The sequence below is a fragment of the Ornithodoros turicata genome, chromosome 10 (assembly GCF_037126465.1).
Source record: "Ornithodoros turicata isolate Travis chromosome 10, ASM3712646v1, whole genome shotgun sequence".
Lineage (NCBI taxonomy): Eukaryota > Metazoa > Arthropoda > Arachnida > Ixodida > Argasidae > Ornithodoros > Ornithodoros turicata.
Genome location: NC_088210.1, coordinates 24688747 through 24708176, shown reverse-complemented (window position 1 = coordinate 24708176; position 19430 = coordinate 24688747). Strand labels below are relative to the sequence as shown.

The window sequence follows — 19430 nt, the reverse complement described above, 5'->3', positions numbered from 1 at the left end:
ATTTATATATTTATATTAGTATTAATAAATAATGTACAACTTTTTTTTGTGGGGGGGGGGGGGTTGTCAGCATCCCAAGAGTACCGCACTGCCTTGTTCATCCTCTCCACTCCTCCACTTGCAGCTGTACTGCCAACGCCACCTCGACAAAGAACGCCTGCGTAATGCCTCCTCTCACTCCTTCAACAACGTGGAGATATATAGTCGTCATGTCGTCTGCTTCAGCCAATCGTCACAGACTATTTGAAACTCATGCTTTCTCTGGCTACAACTGGCCGCCCATGCGGCTCATGGCGTCTCGTCTCCACAGCTACGGCCGCCGAAAGCGCGGTCGTGATTGGTTTAACAGTTAATGACGTCATTTAAGCGGTTAGGCGGCGCTGGTGCTACCCACTCTTCCTCTTCATTGATGATAAGCACACACTCCCGTGAATATACACGCAGCAGTTTACACCCACGATAATGCAGAAGACCGTATTCACTGCGAGATCGACCTATAGGGGGCGAAACTGTCACCCTTCTAGTGTGGATAACACGTGGGCCGATGTTAGGAGTTGATAGTTCTTTTCCGTAATTCTAGTATACATTCACGGGAAGATCACTGGTACGATACTGCCCGGTTCTCCAATGCTCTACCTACTGCAGTAAACACTGAATAAACGTGTAAAAGCAGAAGACGCGTCCACACAATGGTAGTTCATCGTTTCTCCGCAGCGCGCCGACACTGCTCGATCTGGGAGCGAATACACTCACAATCTTCTGCAGATGACGTTCATGTGCAAAGTGCCGAGGTTTAAGGGCACGTTTAAATCATCCTGAGTTGAGGAATATAATTCGACCGTACCGGTGGCGCTCATGATCACAATTGATTCGTGTATATATATGTGATATGATCACAATTGACGTTAAACGTGCGTCATGTAAGTATCTCACTACCTCGTCGTTCTTTCTCGTTCTGACATTTGCTTGTTCATTGAGCCAGAACGACGATTGAACATGGTGGTGCGTAGATCGTGTTTGTGGTAACTAATAATCACACGATAACCGCGCCCGCTGTGCTGGAGAATGTGAGATACGCGGCACTGACGATTGGCCACAGATTTAGAGAAAATAACGTATTTCGTTATTGCAGCACCAATATGTCCTCAAAATAATTTTCATTCCAGCAATAATAAACAAAAGACGTAAGCTATGGGGACTGACGTAGAGAGAAGCAGATCGGGCTGGCGTTCACACCTGAGACGGCAAACTTTTTTGGATTACCAGAGTTAAAGCTGATTGCGGTCACGTATACGTGCAACACAAGCCAAGTCGAGCCGATCCAATGGCCTCGTTTACCGTGATTGAGGATCCGTCGCCCTTTGTCACGCTTTCAGCATTGACTTCGAATCCTTGACAATGCATTGAATGAAAGGGCTGCGTTGTCCACCCAAATTGGAGTAGTCCCCACCAGTCTTCCAGACTTTACTTGTAGCTCCAACTTTTTCTTTTCTTTTTTTTTTTCTTTCCTTTTTTTCTTTTCTTTTTTTTTCTTTCGAAGCCCTCTTTCTATCGCTCTCGCTCTCATCGCTTTTTCTCTTTCTTTTCCAATCTGTAAAACTCCGCGTCGCCGTTTCGCGGGTAATTGAATGACACTGCATTCCCCCCCTTTCCCCCTCCCCCGCTGGAGCTCTCGCGTCCTTGTTCCAATATATCGAATTGAATGTCGCCGCCGTTATAAATGATGTCCTTTATCGGGGTTTTCTTCTCTGCATTTTCGCGCCGTTTTCCGCAGCCTTCCATTGTGTGTGGGTCGTTCGACGTTCCAGATACCTTGTATGGAAGAAGCGCGGAGATAGCGTTGCCATGGGTCTCATTAAGTCCATAAAAGAGAAAATGGCGACGTGGGACATCATCACTGAAAGGGATTCTGCGCTTGCGGTTAATATGGGGTGAGGTTCAGGGATGCGCAGGGTGAACATTAAGAGAAAATGATGTGTGCGGATGTATGAAAGAAGCACAATCCTGTGTATATCCGCGTGTTCTCGTTCCTTGATGCCGCGATAGCTTCGAAACCGGGCATTTTTCTATTCTCTCTTTTCTTTATCTTTATATTTTTTTAAAGCGCTGGCCACCGTGTAGGTCCATCTGTGGCTTTAGAGGGTCACGTGACACCAGGGTATTGCCGGACTCTGTTTGCGGTACGGTGATGTTGTGTGTTCATAACAGTGACAAAGACAAACAAACAAACAAAAACGTGGGGGAGGCTCTGTGTTAGAGGGATCCGCGAGGTTCTTAGCGTAGAATTTGCTTTGATGACTTTCAACTTAGTTAATTAATATCATTAATGAACTAATGCAAATAATTAATTAGTTTTATTTAATTAATTTGACCCCACACCAAACCGTGCCAAAAAAGTAGTAATTAAGTAAAGTAGTAAAAACTACCGTCAACGGTGGCCCTATCAAGCTTGCGCATTTAAATGCGTTTTGCACAATGCCCAAAGATGAAGGCAAATTTTGTTCCTTCCCTTCCACTTAATGGCATATTCGGACCATGTCTGCGGCACTGTACTCCAGTGGCTATTCGGTTTGGAATTCAAATCTGTTGTAGAGTGCGATTAATTTAAATGCACTGCACTGCTAGAAATGAAGAGGAGGAGTACTGGAGAAAACATCGGTGCCTCGCTAGATAGTATTTTATAACTTATATTCAGATAAATAGTCTTCCTGAATTCAGGTAGATAATTAACACAGTTGTTCTATAATGCAAAGAAACAGTTAATCTGGAGGACGCAAACTGACAAAGAGACATAGGGACAGACACAGGAAAGAGACATGCTGGTCGGCTTCTTTTTCTGCATACACCGCGGCAGTGCAGCGAAAGCACGCTTTACAGGAGCTCTCCGCGGATTTAAGTGCGAACACGCACTTTTTTCTTCTTATTGCGTTACCTATATGTGGCGTTCTGCATTGAAAATAAGCTCCGCTAAACTCCTCGCGAATGTTCACAGATGAATACTCAATATCCAGGAATTATATCTATATCGCTATCTGGACTTCCTGGAGATCGCGGGTGTACACACACAGGACAGGTTGATTTTTATTTTCTCTTTTAATAAATCCAGTTATTTGTCCCTTTCGTGTATTCTGTTTTCTACATACGTGTTTCGTTATTCACATTAACATTAATGTCGTCTAGTTCGTATTGTAGGTCATGAGCTTATGCTATGAAAGTACTTTTAATTACTTTTTGTGAGGTGCTGTGATACCTGACCGCTTTAAAATTAAAGAGTCAGAAGTAACACAATTGTATTTCATCAGTAACCGGAACCGTATCGGAAATACATTTCAGCTTCAGTGGCTCCTTATGTAACTTCATTATATTTCCGGTCAGGTATATGCTACTTCATTACACTTTTTGAGTAACCCATACGCAGCCCTGATTGCCACTATCTAGTTCCAGAAACAGCTAGTTGAGCCAGTCCCACTACTTCGCCATGTCGTTTATGATACAGACATGTATATCAGACGTTACCACAACGTTATGTCCGTGTTCCCGAGCTTATATAACGATCCACTTAACTTGGCCTATCCCGTACTAGCGCTATCTTGGCTTTGTGGGAGCGTTAACGCACGCCCGTCCGCGTCTTTCTACCTTCCTGAAGCAGCCATATACTCATCGTTGCCACGATGATCATCATTGCGCGAAGTCCGCTCATAAGACGAAAGCAAAGGGTAGAAAAAAGTAGCCAAGCGGGAGCGAGCGCCATCTATCGGCCGGACGGAGCGTCGTTTTCCCCCCATTGTGTGCTTCGCATTGTGTTCGGCGGACGGCGCTATCGCTTTGACTCGCCGCGACTTTTGTTATGGGTAGAGATCGTTATTGGAAGAGGACAGAGCTCTCTTTATCGGTCCTCAATTGCGGTTAGCGTCGTTCGAGCAACGGCTGTAGTTATTGCCTCAGTGTGTCCTACCTTTCCGCGGAGTTTCTCGTATCTTTCCTCTGATCGCCGTCCAACACTGCATTAGGTTGCTTGTATGTATAGGGGATGTATATGCGTGAAGTTTTTGCGCTTAGGAACGCCTGAAACAAGCTAAAGAATACAAGAAAAGGGAGAAAGAAAAGATGAAGCTGCTGCTTCGTTGTTTTTTAGATTGATCAATTCAATTCAGTTCGTTTATTTCATAATATTCGCAAGTAAACATTTAAAAAAACTGTGTGTTCCCTCAGCTGAAGGTAGTGATGGATCCGCTAAATTCTTACATATAATGGTAATGGCAGAGAGGCAGATAATCCCTCGGTACCGTCATAGTTATTATATCTACATTGACGAACATAATACGTGACTGCAAACATAATACTTAGGGAGCTACTAGAGTACATGATGTGAGGAACCCCGTTGTTCCGTTACTGCTTTATTAGGGCCTATGTACACTCTTAAAAATGACCTTCAGCGCATAGCACGCTCATAGCCAACCACCATCTCGAATGATATCGTTATCTGCCCTGATTTGTTGAAAACGGGATGCGTACGCCATTTTTGTAACACTTATGCTGTTCATAATTGTAACAAAAAAGGCGTACGCCTCCCGTTTTCAACAAATCAGGGCAGGCGACGATATCATTTGAGATGATGGTTGGCTAGGAGCGTGCTATGCGCTGAAGGTCATTTTTAAGAGTGTGCGGTTACCATTCTACGCCAATACATATATCCCGTAAAACAACTTGCGAGTCTGTTTGCTATGGTCTAATTCACTTACCGTGTAAGTCTTGTAGGAGCCATAGAAGCGGGTGACATTGGCGAGTTCCTTTGCTCACTTCAGCCTTTGACGCTATGTGCCGCTGAACTGGCATATATCTGTCCTCGCAGTACTTATCCTCCCTTTTTTCGGGTCATGTTGTAAGACTTCGTGACGTCCTGCACTACAGTCGATATTAGGCCCTTCTGTTATTGCTTCGTGAATGATATTTACAATCAATCAATGAATCAACATCCCGACGAGAGTGCATGTTTTCTTCCTTCCGTTCAGCGGACAGGCATCAGTGAAGCCACTGAGAGCTGGCAGTTCGTCTAAATATGATTCCGTAGGCTTTATATTCTACGGGGTGTTGATTGGAACCACGGCCTGGGGGTAAAGGAAAGTAACTGCATGTTCTGAGGCTGAACGCAGGCGGAACGGATGCTCCGTGAATATCTCGCTCAATCGTCTTCTCATCGTCTTATAGAAAGTTACCCGCCATATCTGGCAAAAGGCAGCTACAGTCTTCAAAAGATGGAGTAATTAATCTTAAGTCCTTTTAGGGACTATATGCATTGCCACAGTCATACATTCTCAGAACAGAACTTCACCGCATAGCACGTTGTCCGCCAACCGTTGCAAGGAATGATAGGGTTACTGCTCCTGATTCGAAGGGCGAGTGGGGCGTACGCCTTTTTGTAGCAATTTGGATATATGATAATATTTACAAAAGGGCGTACGCCCCCCCCCTCTTTTTTCCAGAAATAAGAAGCGATAACCCTATCATTCGTGGCTGTGCACTCTTAGAAATGAACTTCACCACATGGCACGCTCCCAGCCAACCATCATCTCGAATGATATCGTTATCTGCCCTGATTTGTAGAAAACGGGAGGCGTACGCTTTTTGTGACGCTTATGCTGTTCATAATTGTCACAAAAAGGCGTACGCCTCCCGTTTTCAACAGATCAGGGCAGATAAAGATATCACTCGAGACGATGGTTGGCTAGGAGCGTGCTATGCGCCGAAGTTCGTTTCTAAGAGTGTGTTTGGCGCACAACGTGCTATGCGGTGAAGTTCGCGGCCTCGTGCGTTTTCTTCAAGAAACAGGCCTCGCGGAAAGACCACTCTAGCGCACCTCTCATCTACAGTATGCCTCCGTCCCATCAGTATCGGTCATCCTGCCTATGGCTCACTTTGAAATCGTGAACTATCATCTCCCCCTCTTTTATATATTTTTTAATATTTTGGCTATAGTCGTGACGATACCCACTTGAGTGCGACCAACAACGGCAAGCTACTTGCTATCCCCCCCCCCCCTCTCTGTTCTGAGAGTGTACGTCTCTCCCTTGAATAAATGAAGTTTATGAGATGTTATAGATGTTATAAGACAAGTTTATGAGATGTTTAATGACTATTTGCAGTGATTGGGAGTAAATTTTGGGATCAGAGGGGTCTGAAATGGGGACTGATAGCGGTCTAGGGGACTAAAAGTCATAATTGCTCCCTAATCTATTCCTTTTTTTTTCTTATAATGTAATAACAACGATAAGGACAAGAAATAAAAACAAGAACGATAACAGAAACCGTGCCCGCGGTGACACGCGTTGCCGCTTTCCCAATCGAAATCTGATGACGCCGGTGTTGGAAGTGCAAACTTTCGATACAGCACTAAAGTGGGCGTACGAATGTCCGTCGTTGCTGCCAGACGTATATCTTTTGCTTTGGGTCGGCGTCATCGAGACACAGGCCCGCTGCTGCCTTCAGGCAACATCTGTTGCCTGGGCTATTATGTGTCCGCGTTGCGATGGCCTTCTTTGGAGCAGTGGTGACTTAATATGGCAGGGCCCACGCTGTTTATATCACGAGCGGCGCGGCCAGAAAGCTTTCCTTTGTTAGGCCTCCCTCTCCTATTGTGTGAAGTCCGCAGAGGAATTGTGCGCTTTCTTGCTGGCTCGGACAGTGTAGGTGCTCTCATATCTTCAGTATAGCTAGCCGTTTCTTTGACTCGTTTTTGGGCGGGTGTCGTGCGGATACGGACAGGTCATTCTCTCTTTGCTAGCTATAGGCTGTGTTGTGTTTTTGTCGTGTTAAGTTTTCACATACATTTTGGTCACGGCGTAGCACGCTATGCGCCAACCATTGCCACGCATGGTAGGGTGATCGCTTCTGATTCGAAGAGAGAGAGGAGAGAGGCGGATACACCTTTTCGTGACAATTATCATATATCCAAATTGACACAAAAAGGCGTACGCCCCCCTCTCTATTCGAATCAGTAGCTATAACCCTACACTCTAAAATCACAATTTCACCCCATAGCACGGTGAAGGCCATTGCACAGAATGATACCGTTATCACTCCTGATTTTTGCGGAATGCGTGGGGCGTACGCCTTTTTGGGACAACCAACATAACTACATAAGTGTCCCAAAAGGGGCGTACCCCTTTTTTTGACCAATCAGGGAGCAGAACGATGTCACTCGGGATAGTGGTTGGCGGAGAGCGTGCTATGTGGTGAAGAAGTCTTTAGAGTGTACTATGTGTACTAGAGTGTACAGCGTGCTATGCGGTGAAGTTCTGTCTTCAGGGTGTACGCTCTTGACCAAACCATCATCCCAAATGCCATCCTTCTCTCGTTCATGCACGCTTTAAACAAGGACTTTCCGAGTCACTCTGGCTTCAATCTAGGTCATCAGCACAACAGTAATGGCACGTCATTAATAATGGCACTATTTTATGGCAGCTACTTTGAGTCTCCTTGGAAATAACGCAGCCTGACGATCACTGGGAGCTTCAGTCCATTCATTGGTCAGGCGACCCGCCAATGGCGAGACGCGCACCGCCTTCGGTATTTCTGCTCTTGTCTCTGTTACGTACAGGCACTTTATCTTTGAAGGCATTCTTCTTTCGCCTTACAGCGCACTTCCTTGTCCACTTGGTGATGAATCATGACAAAATGGTCGTTGCATTGATTCCCATCAGGGGGCCCTTTTCATATTTCTTGCGACATTGTGACGGTTAGGGAACGAAAGAGTAAAAGTAATCGACGGGTCGCGGAGACTTCCTGCGTGCTGCTCTTTGCTTCGTTCGCTATTGGACATACCTTTTGTGTAAAGCAGAGCTTTGTTGTCGTGGAAGTGTAACTCCGTTGCACCGAGTTATCAAGTAGTTCTGTATTGCTGTAACGGTACCAGTTCCCTCTTTTTTTCTCCTCTATATGTGTCTCTCAGGCAGCACCGATGTATTCCATTCTCTACACCAGCAAGCAGATTCACTGCAAGGAAAAGAAATTAGCAGATTGGGGAGCAATTAGTTTCTATATAGTCTCCTAGAGTTACATTGCTTGCTCCCGAAATTTAAGCAGCATAAATGGTCCCTAAAATTGGCATAAACTACCGCGCTGTACCAAAGAGGCTAAAAATTACTCTTTTTTTTTTAAAGTGTTATAGAACAGCGTAGTCGGCTCTGAATGGGGGACCGGTCGGCAGAGTCTGTGTGCGACAGAATCAAGGATTCCGACCTGTATTTCGAAACTGTACTGAGTGTTCATACTTGTTAACGTGTACAGATTATGTGAGGGAAAGACTAGCTACAGATAACATAAAATTTGGTTCAGTTCAATGAAACTAAAAAAAAAAAAAAAAACATACGGGAAAACATAATGTCAACCCGCAATGCTCAGAAGCAAGAAGTAGCGCCGAGAAGAAAGCATATCGGACACCAGTCCCTTCAAAACGGACGTGTCACAAAAAAGAGCTTTCTTTGTTATAAAAGGGAGAGTGCGGAAGTACTCCGCAACTTGTGCGCGTAGCGCCAGAGACATCGCGCATGCGCTGCCGTCTCCGCTCACGACCGACAGATGGCGGCGCGTCCGCGCTGTCTCCCAGCTCTGCGTCGGTGGCGAAGAATTCGATTACAGTTGCTTGCTGACACATTGTGTTCTTGCTTTCGTATAAATGAGTGCTGAAATCTGCAGAGTCAGCGTGATTGACCTTCGCTGCCACATAAAAAAAAGAAGGAAAACTGTATATATGTTTTATGGGGGCTCGTTTTTGTAATGGGCGGACGAAGCTGTGTTTTGATACGACGTAGGTTCCTTTGACGATTTGCAACGGATGTCTAAAAACGTCATGGGGGCGATCGTTGACAATCGAACACGGATAAAGATAGGTATAGGAAGTGGAACTCGAAGGAAAAAGAATCAAGAGATAAGTGTAGTTTAAGTACGCTCTGCGCCTTCTAAAAACAGAACTTCACCACATAACATGCTCAATGTACCTTTACCACTCCAAACTTGAGGGGAAAGCTGGTGTACCGTCCTCTGTGACAACTGACATGAATGCGCAGTTTCACTAAAAGGCGTACGGCTCCTATTTTCAACACGTCTGGTGAGCGAGCGAGAGAAAGCGGTTATGATTCGGAACGATAGTTCGCTAGAAGAGTGGGTATCCATTCTTGAACTCTCTATTGGCGGGATGCGTCTGCTCACTTGCGCGAAAGCGTAGAATGTTAACGTTAAATGACACCATGAACCTAGGATATGCAAGTCTCTTGGCACCGTAAAGGTTTCTGTATTCCCGTTGCGTGTATCTGCGTCATTTATTTGATATTCGAAGGGCCCCCTTTAGTACTCGTCCACGCATAATCTTCGTATTTGAAACCTTCTGCAAACTTTTCTGAGTAGCACTGCGTGAACTGAACCGAGAGGTCTTTGTCGTGTTCTTAGTAGGAGTTTTAAGTCCGACTGTGGCGTGCTAAAATTTTACGAGCCAGCTATTACACACGACCTAAATAGTTCAAAACAAGAATTCTCCCCCCCCCCCCCCCACTCCCTCATTATTCCTTCCCTCGGTTCTTGGTTACATCGTCTTCAGTGCCCATACTCCACCCGTCCGACCTCAAACGGTGGCGGAGTCCAACATCCCATCGGCAACGGCACCGACACGACGTCAACTCTTGTGGCACGAACGCGAAGTGTCTGAAACGCAACCGGGCCGATATCATTCCGAGAAAACGGCAAGGCAGCACGCGCACTGATGTCTCGCGACGCAGAACACGATAAGGAGTCCCTGTCGCGATAACGCGATTGATAACGCTCTTCCCAGTGATCTCGCGCAGCTTACCTACCGAGAAAGCGATAAGATTGGACGCGAGATGCTGAACGCTTGCCTTCGCATTCACTCAGGGCTTGGAAAGAAGTGGTGCAGTGTAACACCGTTAGTTTATTTCGGTGCAGATGAGTAGTGTTGCTCGTCGTCACGGGCACGACACTGCACCGCATTGCTAGAGAACGTCTGGCGAAAGGACTAATGACGAAGCTCACGCTGAAGACGCGAAGTCCAGAGAGATAAGCGGCGTCTTTGAGGTCGGAGCGTTGGTGAGCTGGTCTTGACCGCAGGCTTGACGAGGGTCGATGGTCTTGCTGATATAGAGACGTTGTAACCGGTAAGTGTATTCGTTAGTCGATGGGCAGGTTGGTGCATGATCCTTCGATGCAGCGGAACAGGAACGAGGACAAACACGAGAGACACGCTACACTTTCAACCAGGTTTATTACATTACCAATAAAGGTAGAACCGCCATTGAATAACCGGATATCACATGTCCGTGCCTCTGAAGAACTTCCACCTTTATTGTTAATGTAATAAACCTGGTTGAAAGTGTAGCGTGTCTCTCGTGTTTGTCCTCGTTCCTGTTTCGCTGCAATCAAAAGATCGTAAGTGTCCCCCTGAAAGTTTGTTGCAATGTGGTGCTTATGGCGGTTTTCCTTAAACTAGACCCGTTCGCGCCGCCTGGCTATTTCTGATTAATTTCCGTCATGTTCGAAAGGTTGCATACGGCACCGCGTATTTTCTCATTACTATAAAATGTAGAAGTAGAGAATAGGAACGACCAGGAGTGTCACCTCCTAATTGTGATTCGAAAAAAAAAAAAAAAGAGAGAGAGAGAAAAAAAAACGGAGTGTCCTCTTGCTTCGTATAAGAAGTGTACGTGATCTTCGCAGCCAAGTGTCCCCGTGGCCATCCTTTGATTAATGTTTGCCAGGTCAGACATTCCCGCGTGGTTTCGCCGGGGGAACAGTCGTATATGTGAGGCAGATCTACGTCGCTCTTCTCTCACGTTATTGTATGGGCCGGACAAATCGGTCTAATATGGCGCTCCGCTAAATCACCTCTTGCCGTTGCTTGTTCTGGGGACGTATACGTGGTTCTCCCCAGCAGCAGATGCGAGATGGCTGCTCCGGTCAGCAACGGCGTGCTAAATGATGGCGGAACGCCGTAACGACTTGTCTTCCAGACGAAAGAGCGATACCAGGGGTTTTGTCGTGAGCGAATGCGGAAGTGTTCGGAACGTAAGCGGCCGGGATAGGGGGCGCCTATTTTTATGACCTCGCTGAAAAGGGCGTTGAAGGGGCCAGTGTGGTTCTGGTTGAGAACCAGTACATGAAAGTCCAGTGCTACACTCCTAAAACAGAGGGCGAAAGGGACCGTGCGTCTTACTCCTCTATTAGTTCATCCCTATCCCGTCGTTCCCCCTTTTCTCATAGCCACAGTTGCTTCGCGGCGCTCACACGGAACGGGTCGTTTCCCCTTTGATTTCTTCATTTGTTTTCTAATTTCTAAGCGGTCAGTTGGGAAGTGCACTGGAGCAGCTGTCGAAGTACACTATAGACACACAACTTCACCGCATAGCACGCTCTGCGCCAACCGTTGCCACGAATGATAAGAGTTATCGCTTCAGATTCGAAGAGAGAGAGGGAGGGGAGACGTCTTTTTCTGGCAATTTTCATATATCCAAATTGACACAAAAAGCCGTCTCCCCACCCTCTCCCTCTCTTCGAATCTGAAGCGATAACTCTGTCGTTCGTGGCAATGGCTCTTGCTGAGCGTGCTATGCGGTGGTTTGCTGAAGACGGAAGGTGTAAGCCTTTTTGTGACACTTATGCAGTCATGTTAATCGTCACAGAGAGGCGTACGCATACCGGTTTCAACGAGTCAGGAATGATAGCGGTATTCTGTGCGCACTTTCAAAACAGAGCTTCACCGCACACGCACTTAGCCAACCATCATCCCGAACGATACCGTTCTCTCCCTTGAATTAATGAAAACGGGAGGCGTACGCTATTTTTTGTGGCAATTATAAACTGCATAATGCCACAAAAATGGCGTACGCCCCCCCTTTTTTCATCAAATCAAGGAAGAGAACGTTGTCATTTGGGATGACGGTTGGCTAGGAGCGTGCTCTGCTGTGATGTTCATTGAGTGCAGCGGTTGGCATGTAGCATGTTATGTGGTGAAGGTGTGGTGTATGTCGGCACAGTCCCTTAGAAGTCGCAGGACGCGCATTCCCCCAGGGCGTCAGTCGTGACGTTGCCCATCTCTGTGAGGCCAACAACGGCGAGCCCTTTCAACATCACCACCACCATCTGTTCTGAAGGTGCCGCATAAATTACTGAGCCAGCCAAAGGTGCTGAACACCAAATATTACTACTACTCTCGCGTTCGTTGATTTGTCTATTTCCACTCACGCGCGTGTCACTGAACTTATACCGCCGCACCAACTTCCCGCACCCACCTATCCCGCAACAACATTATCCTTATGGCCCTGAACCGTTTCCGATCTATCAACCCAGGCATTCTATCATCGGACGATTCCCCTTTAACGTGCAACCGAGAAATTCCGTCGCCATGGAAACCTCCACCGAAGCCACGGGGATGATTGCATTGGTTTTCTCGCTGCACTTTCTTTGCTGAACAGCCGTACATGCTATACGCCGCGACGGACGTAAATCAGAGCAGCGCGCACGCGACTCTCCCGGCAAATGAGCCATGTGGATGCATATCGACGTCGCAACATCCATTTGGTTCCCGTTGGCCACAGGATGATGTCGCCTGTACGTACGGCCGACTATACAGCCTTTACTTTCACGCAGTCCCGACCGAGAGGGAAGGAGGAAGACATCGTTCTAACATCGCGTGCGCGACTCTTTGGCGTGTTCATTGTGATGGCTTACGCGGGGGGATACCGGAACTCTGCGTGTTTACGTGGTTGCGTATATACATGCATGTGCGAGGTCCGTTTTTTTATGTTCTTACTCCCAGGGCAGTGCTCGTAGCTGCGGTGATGTCATGGTGTACAAGGATTGTGCGTGATGAGAGTCGTTTCATGTGGAGGTCGATATGGTGGAATGCGTAGTTTTTTTTTTTTTTTTTTTGTGAGAACGTAAGTGATGAGGGATCGTAATAAGCGGAATGCGGAAAGGGTGGGTAGAAATCGCGAATAATACGCTCTTTATGAGCAGGTTGCACGGCCGGTGTTGAGTCTTGTAATTTATTTCGAACTTGCAGCGAATGGCTAGGCTGATCCAGTTGAGTCTCGAATGGCTTTGGGTAAAATAAGCCTTCTGTTTGTGGCTCCTTCGTGACGTGGTCGTAGGAAGTGCCCTGTTGAAGTTGTTAGAATGTGGTACCAAGATGTCACTAAGTGTGTTCTCGTTAATGATGAAATCATGAAATTAAAAGCGCTAAACTAGACGAAGAGACACACACAAACAGCGCACTAACAACAACGTTATTACTCACATGGGGCAATCAAGTTGTTGTTAGTGCGCTATTTGTGTGCGTCTTCGTCTTGTTTAGCGCTTTTAATTTCATGAGGTCCTACTAACAGGCCCATTTCGACGTTATCGTTAATGGGACGCGGTCAATAGAGAGTTTTAGTGCGTCGTATGATAACGCCTTTGCGTACGTAAGTGATAGCGTTAATGGTTCTGCGCACGCCCACATGTACTTGGCGATTGCCTTCAACCAAACTCTAAAAGGGACACTAAAGTGCAAACGTCACCTTGAAACTGACATAAAAGGAACGAGATCCATGTGTTGCGTCGTTCGCGATTTATGAGCGCCATGACGTGCTCCTACCCTCTAAAAACAGAACTTCACCGCATAGCACGCTGTGCGCCACCCGTTGCCACGAATGATAGGGTTATCGCTTCTGATTCGAGGAGAGGGAGGGGCGTACGCCTCCCATCCATCCATAACCTGCCTCCGTAGCCAACCATCATCCCGTATGACGTATCTATGATGACGTAACCATGATGCATCAAAACGGAATGACAGTCACTTCACCTCATAACCAACCATCAATTCGAATGACATAGTTCTATACCTCGATTTGTTGAAAACAGGAGGCGTACGCCTTTTTTGTGACAGTTATCCGGGACATAATTGGAACAGAAAAGGCGTATACGCCTTTTCTGTTCCAATTATGCCCGGCCAATTATCAAAAAATAGAAGTATACTTCTATTTTTTTAGATATCTGCGCCGTAGCTGACACCACCGGAATGGGATTTTTTTCCCGCGAAACTTCCGGAAAACACAGTCATCGAAAACGATGGACCACTGTGTATGAGGCACGCAGGATAACTCTTGACCACATTCTTGAAGCTGTATACCGGCGAAAATCGTCGGACCGCCACTGCAGGTCCCCGTCGCGATTCGCGGGGAAGCAGGTGCCGCACGAGACAGCCCGGCTAATTTTGAACCCGGGAGACGCGCTGCAATTGGAAAGCATCGGCGGTGCAATCGGTAGTCGAAACAAACCAGGTGTCCGCATTTCGGATGAACCGGAGCCACTTCCGAAAGGGCGCCCAGACAAGTGCACGGCCGACCCTTTAAAAATAATCTCGAGAGATTAGCGAATGGCTCCCTACATAGACGCAGAAGCTCACCCTTGACATATGGCAGCGGCCGCTTCCCCGATATAGCGCCATTCCACGTGTAAGAATTGAAGGAACGCCCCGCGCACGACTGCTGCATTTTTGTCTCGGCACGAACCGACGCCTGCGACGCATCTGCAGCGCGATGTGCGTAGAGGCAATTCTTCCCGGTAGGAACACAATATAACTCCTCAGCTACCCTTTCCCCCTCCCCCTTTTTATTTTTTATTTTTGGTATAGCAAGCCGACCTCCGTCTGGCTGACCTTGCCTTTCTTTTTTCTTAATAAATATCCCCCCCCCCCCGCCTCCTCAACAACATAGTCAGGTGACAAACGCACTTGTTCAGTTCCTGCGGATCTGTGGCCTTCTGGGTGAACTGTGATCCATTTCGTGGTTGTTTCCTTTTTGTTTGTTTGTTTTCCTTTTTTGTTCTTCTTTTTCTTTTTAATCTTTTTTTTTTCTTCTTCGCTCGGAATAGCAAGTCACCGTAGCGCAGGCTAACCTTTCTCCCCCTTTTTTTAAATATAATAAACATATCCCCCTCCCCCTTCCTCAGCTTTGTTCGACTCCATTCGGATGATCACGTGGTATCATTTGGACAAAAGATGCCGTCTACTGCGAATTGATTTTATTAGGAACGGAGTCAATGGGCAAATATAACCCGTCTCCGCAGTCTCAGAAAGGTGGAAGGATGGTGCTCGTTCAGGTGCGATTATGATACTGCATCTGGAGCAATTCCTCTACCGGTCCCCTTGCTCTACTGCAGCGGCAAGCCCCAAGGACACTTGGGCCTGCTTGCCGAAGCTACTGAGGACACCAGTGAAGGAACCCCTCGAAGTTTGCGCAAGCGGTCCTGGGTCCCCTCCGCATCTGTATAGCGATACTCGCGCAGTGACCAATGAACTGTGGGTAGTGAAAAGGAAGACATCAAAAGAAAGAGGAATATCTACGAGAGCAGAAATTGATGAAGTATTCTTCACGTAGTGGCTCATTCAGTACTCGTATAAAATACCAGGTCGTCAAACATCTATGCGTTTCCATGAAATAGCTTTGATCATACTTGTAACTCCTAGACTCCGCTCCTTGCTACCTTGCTGACCATTGGGGGCCACGTATACGCTATAGTAGTAACCGAGAGCACTTTTGAACTTTTCCATCGTGTCCAGAAAACTTACTTTCCACCTGCGACTCCACCGACGACGACATTTGTAATCCACCCAAGGCGACAGGTGTCAATCTCGTATTTCTGTATTCATGTATAGGGAGCCACACTTTACACCTCCCAAAGGGTTTCCGTATCCTCTTCCTGTTCTTTGGATACAAGGTACATCCATAACGAATTCTCCGTTCCGAGAACCAACCATATATACAGAATGACATAGTTCCCTCTCCAGATTTCTTGCAAGTGAGGCGGACACGCCTTTCTTAGACACCTTGCATATTGAAGAACGTGTCCGAAAGGGGCCTCCCGTTTTCAACAAGTCAGTCGACAGACTGAGGCCATTATCTGGGGATGCGGAAAGATCGTCCCCGGAAAAAACGTCCCCGGTGGGAACCTAGGTTAGAACGGGGTCATAGGTTAGTTTTAAGAGGTTAGTTTAGTTTAGGCTTGTTTTTGACAGCTCGAGCTGTCCGCATGGTGATGCACCATGCGGTTGAGGGGGGCTACCCTCAGCTGGGCACGCAAAAACTTGCGGGGGACGATTTCTCCGGGCGACATCTTTTCCTGGGGACGTTTTGTCCAGGGACGATTACTCCGGGGAAATTTTTTCCGGGAGCGATTTTTTCCTACACCCGATTATATTTTGTGTGGCAAACTTCTCTTCGAACAGTGCAAGGCTGTCACTTCCAGCACCACACGTAACAAGAACGCCTCACATTCATGACCGTGGCCCACATCTGCCCCACGAACGTTTAGCCGCTCTGAAAATTGCCAGTGACCAGCACGTGGCTTGCTTGAGAGAGAGAGAGAGTGCTTGTGTCGTTTCGCATTCAAGAGCCGCATTTATAGAGGCGAATCGGCGCTGACGATCTTCCAATGCGCGTATGTCGTGACAGCGTGATATTTTTGCATCGCAATGGAGAAGGCCGTCCGGCGTTGCGCTCGCTCGCGTTTAGCCCCCGCCGACCCTCCTCGGCAAATAAATATCCTCGTTAGAACGAACCACCCGCAGATGCAGTACGTACTCTCCCCAACGTCCTTATCGTGTTGAGTATCACATTCGTGCGCTCCGTTTGAAATGACTCGCACGGAATATGAAAAGCGCCCATAAAACTCTTTCTGCGCGCTTTGGCGAACGTGTTTTGTTTTCCTGTTGCAAGTTTGTGTCGTAGCCAGGCCGTTCCAGCACCGATGCCTACAGACAATCTCTGTTAACACCGATACAGAGTATAGACGTATTTAGTTGCAAACTAAACTGAGAAGTCGAATGGTTTGCCATCACACAATTCCCACAATTACGGAGCGTCCGAGGAGTGCATTCCTCCTACGCTACCGTTTTGCCATAAGATAACGTTGACGCCTTTGAGCATGCGCAATGGTAGCGTACACGAGGACAGCTTGCCAGCGTACGCTATTTTTCGGGAATAGTGTACGTACGTTAGAAGCTTTTGTGGGAGCATATCGCAGGATTACGGCCAGCAGTGGTTACACCTTGAACTTGAGCGTTTTATTCGTTAAGATCGAAGAGCAAAGTATACTAAAAGCACAAAATGGTTTAACGGTGTAGTATGCTATCCTGGAAGCATCTATAAAATCTCAACTTATCGTATCTTAAATCACAACTCCATTAATACGTCGATAAAAATGAACTTCCTACAAAAAGAAAAAAAAATCAAGGGGCATCCTCAAGCCGCAACACAACCGTCCAGGGAGGCGACATTCGTTCAGTGCCGAGATACTTGATGCGTCAAGATAAGTAATCGCAACGCGCCTATTGGACAGCGTTGCGCACGGTGCTCCCCGCTGTCCAATAGACGCGTTCCGATTATTTTTCTCCAAGCATCACGTTATCGCTACACTGAACGAACTTAGCCTTCCAGGAGACGCGAAACCAAAACTAGAGACATCGCCTCTTCTGGTAGAATTCCACACTGAGGGATAGACCCAACTCTCGTTGGCTACAAGTCATGAAACGACATCGTATGTGATTCGCTCCTGGCCGCGACTTACACAAGAAAAGCGACTCTTCATCAAGGCTGGCCCCCTTTCTATTTTGAGATAGCGACGGATGCGTCATTTTGCACACACACACACACGCGCGCGCGCTTCTTCCCTCATGCTCTCCACATGCCACACAGCCCAGCTTAATCTCGCTATCCTTCAATTGTTCTCTGAAGCCTCACAGATGAACATGACCAGATAAACGTCTGCCTCATCGCAAATGCAGTAAATAAAGGGCCCAAAGAGCTCCCGGGTTCGAGATGCGAGATCAAGGTGACGAAATGGGCAGGTGTAATTAGTTACACAGTACACAGCTGTTTCACAAGGCTCGGCAAGGTAACTGAAAAAAAAAGAAGAAGGGAAGAAGGAGCGGCCATTGGATGAGGGAAAGCAAAAATTGGAGGCGCTGGCTTAACCAACGTGGAGCACGCTTGCAAAAGGAAAGGCTCGAAACGTTTCCAAGTTGATACCGCCCGACGCTGGCGACTTAAGAAAGATTTCCAAACGGTCTCGACATTCGTGCATGCGCAGTCTTACAACAGATCTTCACCACATAACACGCACTGCACAGAATGGTATAGCGTCACTGATTTATGGAAAGCGCGCAGCGTACGTCGTTTTGTGACAATTAATACCCAAGAACGGAATGGCAGTAACTTCACCTTCTAACCAACCATCATCTCAAATGACATCGTTCTCTCCCCTCATTTACTGAAGACAGGAGACGTACACTCTTAAAACAAAACCTCACCACATAGCACGCTGAAGGCCAACCATTGTACAGACAATTTAACATTAACATTTCTGTATAAGTGTCACAAAAAGGCGCACGCCGCCCGTTTTCAACAAAGCAGGGGGAGAACGATGACGCTTGGGCTCATGGTTGGCTAGGAGCGTGCTATGTCGTGAAGTTCATTTTTGAAAGTGCACTCTTAAAAATGAACTTCACCGCATAGCACGCTCCTGCACTCTAAAAACAGAACTTCACCGCATAGCATGTTCAGAGCCAACCATTGCTACGAGTGATACGTTTATCGCCTCTGATTCGAGGAAAGAGGGAGGCTTACGCCTTTTTGTGTCAATTATCATATATCCAGATTGACACAAAAAGGCGTACACCCCACTCTCTCTTCGAATCAGAAGGCATAACCCTATCGTTAGTGGCAATGGTTGGCACATAGTCTGCTATGATGTGAAGTTCAGTTTTTAGAGTGTAGCCAACCATCGTCACGGATGACACCGTTATCTGCTCTGATTTGTTGAAAACTGGAGGCGTACGCCTTTTCTGTGACACTTATGCTGTTCATAATTGTCACAATAAAGGCGTACGCCTCCTGTTTTCAACAGATCAGGACAGAAGCGTATACGAAGAGGGGAGTCAAGTCCTGTACATAACATAAACAAAATACAGAAGCCGACACTGAAGATTCGGTGAGATTCGAAGATCTTCAGTGTCGGCTTCTATATTTTGTTTTTGAGATCAGGACAGATAACGATATCATTCGAGATGATGGTTTTCTAGGGGAGTGCTATGCGGTGAAGTTCATTTCTAAGAGTGTACAGCAACAGTTGAAGAATGTAGAGGGTTGGGTCAAGGTCCACTTGTAAGAAGTAACAGCAAAAATATAGAACACTGAAGCTTTCCTTTAATGGTTACAAGCTTTTATGCAGTGGACTGCATTTCGTCATGCAGTCGAAATGCAGTTCATTTACGAAATGCAGTCCACTGCATGAGAGCTTGTAACCATTAAAGGAAAGCTTCAGTGTTTTATATTTTTGAGTGTACAGCAACACAAGTTTGAATCTTTTGATTAGATTATCAAGTAAAG

General features: G+C 46.8%; 1 protein-coding gene across 1 annotated transcript in view; it reads left to right on the top strand.

Moving 5' to 3' along the window:
- Positions 1–9902: 9902 nt before the first annotated feature.
- LOC135371154 (RNA-binding protein Musashi homolog Rbp6-like) overlaps positions 9903–19430 on the top strand; it is a 344111-nt gene continuing 334583 nt past the window's right edge. Inside the window, exon 1 of the mRNA XM_064605199.1 lies at positions 9903–10163. The gene's annotated coding sequence lies outside the window, so the exon portion shown is untranslated. The remainder of the gene's footprint in view (positions 10164–19430) is intronic.